Source organism: Triticum urartu, chromosome 5, assembly GCF_003073215.2.
Source record: "Triticum urartu cultivar G1812 chromosome 5, Tu2.1, whole genome shotgun sequence".
NCBI lineage: Eukaryota > Viridiplantae > Streptophyta > Magnoliopsida > Poales > Poaceae > Triticum > Triticum urartu.
Genome location: NC_053026.1, coordinates 418343981 through 418354647, shown reverse-complemented (window position 1 = coordinate 418354647; position 10667 = coordinate 418343981).

Here is a 10667-nt window from a genome sequence, read left to right as displayed (position 1 = left end):
TGTGCCGACAAATCCCTATAGGAGCTGCACATATCTCTTTCTCAGGGCACACTCAGATGAGCCAGACGTCGGGTAGGCCAGCCCAGAGTTGCCCCTGGTAGCCCCGGACATCGCTCAGTTGGACCAACACTCAGAGGAGCACTGGCCCGGGGGGTTAAAATAAAGATGACCCTTGAGTCTGCAGAACCCAAGGGAAAGAAAAGGCTAGGTGGCAAATGGTAAAACCAAGGTTGGGCATTGCTGGAAAAGCTTTAATCAAGGCGAAATATCAAGGGGTTCCCATTATAACCCAACCGCGTAAGGAAGGCATAATTCCGGGAACATAATACCGATATGACGGAAACTAGGGCGGCAAGAGTGGAACAAAACACTAGGCGAGAGGCCGAGCCTTCCACCCTTTACCAAGTATATAGATGCATTAAGATAACATAGCAATATAATGATATCCCAACAAGTAAATAAAAGATGTTCCAACAAGGAACGGCCTCCAATCTTCACCTGCAACTAGCAACGCTATAAGAGGGGGCTGAGCAAAGCGGTAACATAGCCAATCAACGGTTTGCTAGGACAAGGTGGGTTAGAGGTTTGACATGGCAATTTGGGAGGCTGCAAGCAAGTGGTAGGCATCGTAGCAATGTCATAGCAAAAGAGCGAGCAAACTAGCATAGCAAAGATAGTAGTGATTTCGAGGGTATGATCATCTTGCCTGCACAGTTGTCAGAGTTGACTGGATCCTCAAGAGCAAACTCAACGGGCTCCTCGTTAGCGAACTCGTCTCCCGGCTCTACCCAAACAAGACAAACAAGCAACAAGGATACAATCAACCACGTGCAAGAACAAGCAATATGATGAAATGATGATATGCTATGCGGGATGCGATGCGGGATGCAAAATGCAAGATATGACAGGAAATGCATGAACCTGGCCTCAACTTGGAATTCCAAGGGTGCCACTGGAAAGATGAGATGAAATCGCTTGAAAACGATATAAAGAACGCCGGAATCAGAGTTACGGTTTGGAAGTGGCAAGCGTTTCAAAAATGACACCGGTCTGCAATTTACAGCAAGTAGGCATCTAAATGCAATGAAATGAACATGCTACAGCCACCAAACATGACAACAAAATACATAGAGCACTACAATATTAACAAAACTCCCTTACTGATCATCCTCAAAAGAGGCACGGATCACTAGGAAACAACAAGAACATATGGCATCGTGAGATAAACAATCCCAGGACTTAGTGAAATCACTAAGTCCCTGAAAACAGAATTAGCAAGCGCACCACTTTGCAAGCTTGCACAAGTCACCACACACATGCTAAAAATATATGGGTTGCACCTCTGGATAGATGGCAAAACCCTTAACAAAACATATGTAGAACTCACGGGCATATCATGCACACATTAATCATGGCAAAAATGACAAAAGTGCTAAACGGAGTAACAGATCTGACAATTAACTCAAGTAGCCCTCTTCTAACAGCATTTCGGGCATCAAGATGAACTCTAATGAAAATGATGCAATGGAATGAAATGATGTACTCTCTGAGATGAACATTTTGATATGCTATATGCCCAAATCGGAGCTACGGATGCAAAGTTACGGGGCCGCGAACATGAGCATATGAACTAAAAAATATCCGGGACTTGGTGAAAAAAAAACTACCCCAGATCTGGATCTAGGGTTTACTGTTCACGGCACGGAACCTAAGGACGGCGGCGCGGCTCGCCGGGGAAGTCGAGGACGGCGGCGGCCGGGGTTGGGGACGCCGGATCCGGCGAGGTCGCCGGTGGCCGGGCCGGAGCTGGGGCCGGCCGGGGCGAGGGGCGGCGCGGCGCGGCGTCCCGGCCGCGGCGGAGCGGGCGGCGGCGGCCGGCAGCTGTGGACGGAGGCGGCGGTGGCTGCGGGCGGCGGCGGCAGCGCGGCAGCGGCGGCGCGTGGAGGAGGGCGGCGGCTCGAGGCGCGCGGCGGCGGCGGCGCGTGGAGGAGGGCGGCGGCTCGGGGCGCGGCCCGGTAGGCGGCGCGGGAGGGCCGGCCTTGGGCCTCTGCGGGCCACGGCGGCGGCGGGCGCCGGACGCCACGTGGCGCGTCCTGGGTGGGCGGCGGTGGCGGCGGACGTTGTCCGGCTCCGCCCGGACACGTCCGGAGCGGCGGACCTGGGATTTTTAGGGTTAGGGGGGAGAGGATCGGCGAATTTGGAATGGAGGTGTATATATAGGCATAGAGGGAGTTAGGAGAGTCCAAATGAGGTGCGGTTTTCGGCCACGCGATCGTGATCGAACGCTCTAGGACATGGAGCAGAGTTTGGTGGGTTTTGGGCCAAAATGGAGGGGTGTTGGGCTGCAACACACACGAGGCCTTTTCGGTCCCTCGGTTAACCGTTGGAGTATCAAACGAAGTCCAAATGGTACGAAACTTGACGGCGGTCTACCGGTAGTAAACCAAGGCCGCTTGGCAAGTCTCGGTCCAATCTGGAAATGTTTAATCCCCACACAAAAGAAAGCTAGAAATGGCCACCGGAGGAGAACGGAGCGCCGGAATGCAAAACGGACAACGGGGAAAATGCTCGAATGCATGAGACGAACACGTATGCAAATGCAATGCACATGATGACATGATATGAGATGCATGACAACGACAACAACACACGGAGACAAAAACCCGAACCCGAGGAAATAAATATAACTTAACACCGGAAACGGCAAGAGTTGGAGTACAAATAGGGAAAGTTACATCCGGGGTGTTACACCGGGCTCCAGTCATGTATTCAAAACATGGTGGACAAGAAGCTCAAGCTTGTCAACATAGTCCAGGTTATGCTCGTCCGCCGGATACTCCCGTGCCAACAACGGGAGTTCACTTTGTGGGAGTTCAACCTAGCGCAGCACCAAACTCTGAACAGGCTCTTCGACACGACTCATGAAGATGCCTGGAGGGTGCTGTTCAAGGGTGCCGCGGTCCCTCCCCCCATTACTGAGGATCATGGATTCAGCACGAAGCGCCAAGCCAGTGCAGTAAGCTGTTTTACCTTTTACATGATACTATTTTTCTAATAGATTGACTCTATGCGGGATCTAAACTCCCGTGCCGTTAACAGGACTGGTAGAAGATGGCCAGACAAATCGACTATCCGGCACCCTTGCCCGAAGACCCTGCGGATGCCCTTCTGGCGAAGATGTTGACTCCGGCCGCTTATAAGGTGCCGGAGAAGACCAAGAAGGCCATGGGAGCTCGAAAGAGTTCCCGACGCTAGGCGTCGTCGGACTCACCGTCCGATGACTCTGCGGCGCACTCTTCGCCCGAAGACAAGGAAGAGGAAGAAGAGGCTCCCCCACCGACTGGGGGAGACAAGAAAAGGAAGGCCGCCCCAACTGGGGAGGCTGGAGGGTCCAAGAAGGGAAGGACGCTCCTTCCGGATAGCTCCACCGCCGCCGACGAAAGTGAAGACGAGTGGTTGCCCAGGGCCAAGCCCCAGGGGATATCGTAAGTATTCGGATACCAAAGTAACGCATAGGATTCCTTTGTCGCGTTGCTTTCTCTAAGGCCGAACTCAATTGTGCAGGCCGCCCCGAGCCAATATCGAGGTATCCTCGGACGGCTCCCTGGGCTCGTCGGGCATGGATAGCGATCCAGTCCCGACCGCCACCTCCCCTCATCCAGCCGACGACGCCGAGGTGCTGTCTCAAGAGGCACCGGATCAAGGGGGGACAGTCCCGGAGGTGCCTCAAGGCGACCTTCCAGACTCCGGGAGCCGAGGGGACGGGGTCCCCGAGAGCTCTGAGTTCGGCCCTCAGCCGAACACCGCGTCGGACCCTCCAACGGTTCCGAGCTCAGGCAGGCAGTCCCCTTCTAAGGGGGGTGAGACGCCTGTGCCGGTGACCTATGTCCATCCAGAAGCGCCGGACACTATGTTGGAAGCGCTTCGCAGCGCTTCCATCAAGGAGGAGCACCGTACTATCATGAGTGCGGTGATCCAGAAGGTTTAGTCCGCCAAGAGCGGATTGACTGAAGCCTGTACTAGGCTTCTAACAGGCTTCGAGGTAAGTGTTTTAAAATGTAGTAGAAATATTACCGCATAGACAGTAGCCCCTGATGCTTTGTTCGGTGTTCACAAAGAAAAGCCGAACAGAGGATCAAATAATATCGCAGGAGTCTAATATAAGTATGTCAATATGCATATGCAGGCTTCACTGCTGGCGTCCGCCGCACTAACTGCGGAGGTCGCCGTACAAAAGGAGGCCCTTGAGGGGTCCCAGAAAGAGCTCAGCCTTGCTAAGAGGCAGCTCGAGGAGAACAAGGGTAAGTAATACCCCGTCTGTAGATGAGAACATGGACGCGATTGCTAAATGACAGGATCATTGTATGTTTGCCAGGGGCCATGACCGAGGTGGCGACCCTAAAGCAAGCGTTGTCCCAGGCCGAAGAAAAGGCGGCCCAGGAGCACACCGAGCGAGAGAGGCACGAGGCTCGGGTGGGCGAGGTGCAGCAAGAGCTCTAGGCTCTCGTGATAAAGCACGAGGCGTTGGAGCTTGACTTGAAGACGAGAGAGTCTGAGCTTGCCGCGGCCCATGAGAGCGCGAAGAGTGCCAGGGCCGAGGCCCAGAAGGCCCTTCAGGAGATCGACGCGATGAAGAAGATAGCGGCAGGTAAGGCTTTCTATATGCAAAGCAAGCATGTAAAGCTGAATTACCGATTACTTACCCGAATCCAGAGCTCTTCAGGAGCATTCGCAGATTTGCCCCGCAGTGTGTCCGATGCCGCACTATTCTACCAGGCCGAGGACGGAAGCTCGATGGAGAAGCTATACTGGTCTCAGTATGCTGAGGCCGAACATCCGGTGCCAATGAGCGACCAGCTGAGAAGATGGCCGAGCTACATACGGCGGCTGATCAGGCCATGAAGGGCTTCATAATCCGGTTGTGGCCTGGCGACGCCCTTCCGAACAGCTTCTACGGCCTGCTGAGGCGGCTTGTGGATGCCTGCCCACGGCTGGAGGTCATCAAGCGATCCGTCTGCATTGAAGGTGCACGCCGGGCTTTCGCCCGTGTAAAAAATGCAGTGGGTCAAGCTAGACGCCGTGAAGCTGATCAAGGAGGGGCCACCGGAGGGCAGGGAGCACCGCCACCCCGAGATGTACTATGAGGGTGTTCTGCCGGGCGCCCGTCTTATCGCGGATGAGTGTTCGCAAAATGTAATATTTGAATGAGACTTGCTCGTTTTGTCCTGAATGTATGGAAACTTGTATCGTATTCGCTATGAAACGCTTGTGTGAATTTAAAATATTACCTTCTGTTTAGCTGTTTATCCAATCTGAGAGATGGCTAGTCCTCGGCTTCTGCCCCCATGCCACGAGTGCCGGGGTGTTCGGGATAAACCTGAGCACTCTTGTTCCCATGTATGGGTCCTTTGAGGGAAGTGCTCAGCACAACGAACAAGGCAACCGAACTAATAATGCTGTATCACTCTCACTCAGCCATAGAATTCTATAATTTTAAATTTCGGCGAAGCCCCTGGTATTCGGAAGGACGAATTCGGGGCGCGATACACGCCTGTAAGCTGGACAGAGCCGGCCCCTCACCCTAAGCGGCATAATTCTTTAGGGACTCGGAAAACCTCGCCGAACAGCGACCAGTCTCTCGCCTTATCAAGACAGTCAGTTTTAGCTTTCTCTACTGAGGTGCTCTGCCCGACAGAACCGGGGCACAATCGCAGTAGTTCTCCTAGCGCTACCTTAGCCGATAGAGCGGAACGTAAGGTACCAAAACATATGAGCCGGGCAAACCCAACATTTGACCAAAGACATGATTTGGAGATGATGCATATAATGCTATAAGTTCGGGGTGCCACACTTGTGAAAGTGTTCGGACTTTTCACACCATATTGTGGGTATGTGAGCCCCTGGTGCATTGGCCGTACCAGAGTGTACGGTTGCTAGGCGTCATTAATGAACACATAGATATGTATATATATAACAAAAATGTGATAATAGTCGTAATGTCATGTATTGTATATTAAAAAATTGCATTAAAGCAGAGTGATACAGATAGTGCAATGAGTAAAAGAGTAGGACTATGTCCCTTCCAAGGGCGAGCTGAGGAATTATATGAAATCTGTAATCCATCTGGGAATTCTGTAGTTGTCTGCCTCCTTGCTGTATCATGTGTTCGGCAATAGAGCTGCCGGACAGTGTTTCCAGAGATTGAAGTCTTGAAAGAAAAAGAAAAATAACCAAACGGGAAGCCCCTGGTGCAGTTTAGGCCGCGTTTTGGGGCGTGACATAGTTGTGCCCCCCTCCCCACCTGTGCGCATGGTATTTTTAATGCGTAATTATGTACGCGCGGCACGAACAACGCTGTTGGGCTGGGATGGGGGTGGCCGCCATATTGCTACGCGAGCTCAGATCGTGCCAGGCGGTCTGTTTGCCGATTGCTCCGAGCGCGCTTGAAGGTGTCCGGGCTTTGAAACGCCGAACTGGTAGATTACCTTGACAGGCTGCTTTACGCTTCTGCTGCGAGGGCCGCGGTGTGCTCCTCTGTTCGGAGAGAGCGCTCTGTGTTTTGATTGACTGTAATAACTCCGTGAGGTCCTGGCATCTTGAGCTTGAGGTATGCATAATATGGTACCGCATTGAATCTAGCAAATGCGGTTCGTCCGAGTAGCGTGTGATAACCACTGCGGAACGGGACTATATCGAAGATTAACTCTTCGCTTCAGAAGTTATCCGGGGATCCGAAGACCACTTCCAGTGTAATTGAGCCTGTGCAGTGGGCCTGTACACCTGGAATGATGCCCTTAAAGGTTGTCTTTGTGGGTTTGATCCTTGAGGGGTCTATACCCATTTTGCGCACTGTGTCCTGATAAAGCAGGTTCAGGCTGCGGTCGCCGTCCATAAGGACTCGAGTGAGGTGAAATTGAAACCTTCTAGGAATTGATGTTCCATTACTTTGTCAGTCAAGCATAAGGGGTGTGCGGCGCCTCTGTATTGGGCTATATCGCGACGCAGCTCGAATGGGTCCTGCCCGCTGTGTTCAGCCCGGCCGGATTTGCTTTTACTGTATCTGGCGTGACGTTTATCGTCTCGTAGAGTGGTGCGCCCTCGTGATCCGTAGATCGATCTTGAATGCTTTGCTTTGTCCTCCAAGATGTCTCGTAGGTCTGGCGTATCTCCCCATGCCTTTATATTTGAATGGCGTTGGGGTGGAGGCTGAGCTTTTGGCTGGAATGCCTCTCTATCGCGGCCACGAGGTGGCCGATCAGCCGTTTCATATGCTTCTTCCTCCAGTCGGGGAAGTAACCTGCGCCTTGGATAACTCTTGGAGGGACGCTCGAGTTTATATTGCTCGGCCACGAGGACTTCAGTCCATTTGTCAGCTAGCAGATCTTGATCAGCTTGAAGCTGCTGCTGCTTTTTCTTCAGGCTATTTGCCGTGGCCATAAGCCTGCGCTTAAAGCGCTCTTGTTCGACGGGATCCTCTGGAACGGCGAATTCATCGTCGCCGAGGCTTGCCTCGTCTTCGGAGGGGGGCATGTAATTTTCATCCTCCTCCTCTCCGCCAGCTGGTCTCTCAGGAGAGCTGGCTCATCCTCCTGCTCTAAATCTTGCTGGAGGGGATTGTTGTTGTCTTCGGCGCTATACGGAGTGTTATTATCTCCTGTGCTGGTATCACCACTTTTGCTTTGGCGGGACTTAGAGCGGCGCCGCTGACGTCGGCGCTTGGGTTGCTTCTTGGAGGGGCCATCCTCCGTTATCTCGTCGCCATTGCCTTCATTGGGTGTATCCACCATGTATATGTCATACGACGAGGTGACTGTCTAGTGCCCTGTAGGTGTTGGTTCATGTTCGTCTCCTACATCGTCGTCCATACCATCGATGTCTTCGGAGTCGAAGTCGAGCATGTCGGTTAAATCATCGACAGTGGCTACAAAGTGGGTGGTGGGTGGGCGTCGAATTTCTTCGTCGTCCGCATCCCAATACTGTTGGCCATAATCCGGCCAGGGCTCTCCTGACAAAGAGAGAGACCTTAGTGAATTCAGAATGTCGCCGAAGGGCGAGTGCTGAAAGATATACGCAGCGGTGAATTCCATGATCGGCGCCCACTTGGATTCGATTGGCAGGGGTGCGGATGGTTCGGGGTCCGGAAGAGAGTCCGGCACCTTGGAGTCACGGGCTGTGCAGAGGATTATGCTGGTGTTTGGCTCGATCGCCATCGAGACTGCAGCCCCTGAGGCGGTGTCTAGCCACCCGTCCTCGATTGGCGTAGTTGGCTCCGAGCTAAGGGTTGGAGCTGATGCGGGCGCGGCCTCTGGAGTACCGTCCGGTGGCAGAGCTAGGTCATACCCATTGCGATAGTGCGGCGCGCCCGACTGCGGCTCGAATCCGTCGAAGATCAAGTCCCCACGGATATTGGCCGTGTAATTCAAACTTCCAAATCTGACCTGATGGCCAGGGGCGTAGCTTTCAATCTGCTCCAGATGGCCAAGCGAATTAGCCCGCAGTGCAAAGCCACCAAATACGAAGATCTTTCCGGGGAGAAAAGTCTCACCCTGGACCGCATCGCTATTGATGATAGTAGGAGCCATCAAGCCTAATGGCGACGACACAGAGGAACTCTCAATGAAAGCACCAATGTCGGTGTCAAAACCGGCAGATCTCGGGTAGGGGGTCCCAAACTGTGCGTCTAGGCCGGATGGTAACAGGAGGCAAGGGACACGAAGTTTTACCCAGGTTCGGGCCCTCTTGATGAAGGTAAAACCCTACGTCCTGCTTGATTAATATTGATGATATGGGTGTTACAAGAGTAGATCTACCACGAGATCACAGAGGCTAAACCCTAGAAGCTAGCCTACGGTATGATTGTATGTTGTGGTTGTTGTCCTACGGACTAAAACCCCTCGGTTTATATAGACACCAGAGAGGGTTAGGGTTACACAAGGTCGGTTACAAAGGATGAGATATCCATATACGTATTGCCTAGCTTGCCTTCCACACCAAGTAGAGTCCCATCCGGACATGAGACGAAGTCTTCAATCTTGTATCTTCATAGTCTATCAGTCCGGCCAATGGGGATAGTCCGGCCGTCCGGAGACCCCCTAATCCAGGACTCCCACACCCCCCTCTCCTAGTCCAATTCGGACAGAGGGGAGGGGGCTAGCTGCCTGCCCTAGTCCGGCCCCTCTCTCTTTCCCTTATGGCTCAACAAGGCCCATTAGCCCCCGGGGGGTTCCGGTAACCCCTCCGGTACTCCGGAAAAAATCCCGATTTTACCCGGAACTCTTCCGATGTCCAAATGTAGGCTTCCAATATATCAATCTTTATGTCTCGACCATTTCGAGACTCCTCGTCATGTCCATGATCATATCCGGGACTCCGAACTACCTTCGGTACATCAAAACATATAAACTCATAAAACCGATCATCATAGAACTTTAAGCGTGCGGACCCTACGGGTTCGAGAACTATGTAGACATGACCGAGACATGTCTCCAGTCAATAACCAATAGCGGAACCTGGATGCTAATATTGGTTCCTACATATTATACGAAGATCTTTATCGGTCAAACCGCATAACACTATACGTTGTTCTCTTTGTCATCAGTATGTTACTTGCCCGAGATTCGATCGTCGGTATCATAATACCTAGTTCAATCTCGTTATCGGCAAGTCCCTTTACTCGTTTCGTAATGCACTATCCCGCAACTAACTCATTAGTTGCATTGCTTACAAGGCTTATAGTGATGTGAATTACCGAGAGGGCCCAGAGATACCTCTCCGACAATCGGAGTGACAAATCCTAATCTTGATCTATGCCAACTCAACAAGTACCATCGGAGACACCTGTAGAGCACTGTCACATCCCTAGTTCTGGTATGACCTAGGCTAGCCTTCTTTGTGCATCTTGTTTAAATTCCATCTAAATTTGAATTGGGGATTTGTGAAACCCTCAGAATTCATTTCTGGAAATGACCCAGATAAAAAGTACTCCAAAAAGGAAAAAGAAAATGTTCATGTTGCTCTCTGAAAATATTGGTCAGAGGTAAAATTCAAACCAACATTTTCAGGAGCTCATAAGTATTTATTTTGGGCATTTGGAATTAATGGAATAATTATTTTCCTTGGATATATATATGTGATATATTTTATATATGTCCAAAAATTCTGATTTTTGCTAAGGGGTTTTGGAAGAACCCCTTAGATCCCTGCAAAAATTGTCAGAAGAAAATAAAATGATTTAGTATTATTACTAAGTCAAAACAAATGTCAGAAAATAGAAAAGAAAAGCAAAAATGGAGAAAAAGCTTACCTGACCTTACCTAGCAGCCCAACTAACCAGCCCAGCCCACCAGGGGCATCTTAGTCTTCAACCTCTGCCTACTGGCAGAGGCAAGGCCAAGCACGGCGCCGCGACGCGCCACGCCGGCAGCTGCCTGCCTGGCTCCTCCTCGTCGCGCTCAGACGTCGCCACGCACCTCCTGGATCTTTTCCACTCTCTCCCGCTCACTCTCCTCCTCCCCAGCTCTCACCCACGCGACCACCGCACGCAACCAGAGCCGCCGCTCGCCGTAGCCATGGCCACCGGCCACTCCACTCCCTGCCGATGAGTCCCCGAGCTCCGCATCGTCATCCTCTTCATCCACGCCGAGCCAAGCAACCGGAGAAGAACCACA